Genomic DNA, 222 nt, shown 5'->3' on the forward strand with positions numbered 1-222 from the left:
TATATATATATATTATATAATATATATATACTGTATATATACATGTATATAAATATATGTATGAATATGAATAAATATATATATATATATATACATATATATGCATATGCTGAAACAAACTGGTTTTTTTATATGTGTATGTATGTGTATATATATATATATATATATATATATATATATATATATATATGTATATATATATATATATATATATATATATAT

Source organism: Macrobrachium rosenbergii, chromosome 13, assembly GCF_040412425.1.
Source record: "Macrobrachium rosenbergii isolate ZJJX-2024 chromosome 13, ASM4041242v1, whole genome shotgun sequence".
Lineage (NCBI taxonomy): Eukaryota > Metazoa > Arthropoda > Malacostraca > Decapoda > Palaemonidae > Macrobrachium > Macrobrachium rosenbergii.